The following is a 1,590-nucleotide window of genomic DNA, read 5'->3' on the forward strand; positions in this document are numbered from 1 at the left end:
TAGGGGGTGGAAGGCACCCCGAAAGCTCACCCCGTCCCACCCCGGCCAGAGCAGGGTCACCCAGACTAAACCCCACAGGGACGTGTCCATGCAGGTTTGAAAGTCTCCGGAGAAGGAGACTCCCCAACCTCTCTGGGCAGCCTGTCCCAGGGCTCCAGCACCCTCACAGGGAGAAAGTTCCTCCTGACATTCCCATGGAGCTGCCTCTGCTCCAGCTCACACCCGCTGCCCTGTGTCCTGTCGCTGCCATCCCTGAGCGGAGCCTGGCTCTGGCCTCCCGCCTCTCACCCTTTGCATATTTATGGACATGGTCATTTATGGATAAGGTCATGCCTCAGTCTCCTCCAGACTAATAAGGCTCAGCTCCATCAGCCTCTCCTAAGGAAGGGGTTCCACTCCCTCCATCACCTCAGTGCTCCTGTCTCCTTAAGGGAGGAGCTTGCCTTTCAATACAGTTTCTGTCCACACAGCCCAGTTCACTGGGAGAGGACTTGGTGATGTCATTACCAGTGGTGCTGGCCAGGAGCCACCAACAGGCAACTGTAGCTCAGGAGGGTAATAGCATCCCAGGCTGCACCCCTAGGAGTGCAGCCAGCAGCTCCAGAGGGAGGGTTCTGGCCCTCTGCTCTGATCTAAGTAGACCTTGCCTGGAGTGCTGTGTCCAGCTTTGGAGCCCTCAGGACATGGACCTGTTGGAGCACATCCAGAGGAGGCCACAGAAATGACCTGTGCTGGAGCACCTCTCCTGTGAAGCCAGGCTGGGAAATTTGGGCTGCTTCAGCCTGGAAAAGGCTCCCGGGGGGACCTTATAGCAGCCTTCCAGTCCCTGAAAGGTGCCTGTAAGAAAGCTAGGGAAGAACCATTCCGCAGGGCATAGAGCAATAGAATGAGGGGTGATGGTTTACGCTGGAAAAGGGGAGACTGAGGCTGGACATTAGGAAAAAGTTCTTTACTCTGAGGATGGTGGGTCACTGGCCCAGGTTGCCCAGAGAGGTGGTAGAGGCCCGAGCCCTGGAGACATTCAAGGTCAGGCTGGAAGGGGCTCCGAGGACCCTGCTCTAGTGAGGATGTCCCTGCTCACTGCAGGGGGGGACTGGATGGCTTTGAGGGCCCCTTCCAACCCCACACAGCCGGTGCCTCCATAGCTTCTACATATACACACAGCATTGCTTACAGCAGCATGGTGCTCCTTTGGGTACAGCTCCATCCTGCCCTACAGCAGGGTGCCTCTACAGCCCCCCAGCCTTGAGGCGTACAGCTGCATCCTTACCTACAGCATAAGTAGGGGCTCCACTAGAGCCTACAGCACAGCCCAGTCCTCCAGCCTACAGCTGGGGGTCAGGGGGATGCTGGGCCTTTGGGGCAGGCTGCCCTACAGCACAGCACTGCACCTCAGCCCCAAAGCAGGGTGCCAACCCCCAGCACAGCCCTATAGCCGCACAGCACCCTATACAACAGTCCTACAGAAACTGAGCACAGACAGCCGAGGAAGCCTACAGCCCCCACCTGCCTCACCCCCCGAAAACCCTCACCGCACCCCCAGGGGTGCTTAGGCAGAAGCACTGACCCTGACACAGACTAGTAATAACA

Source organism: Gallinula chloropus, assembly GCF_964237585.1.
Source record: "Gallinula chloropus genome assembly, chromosome: 4".
In the NCBI taxonomy this organism is placed as follows: Eukaryota; Metazoa; Chordata; class Aves; order Gruiformes; family Rallidae; genus Gallinula; species Gallinula chloropus.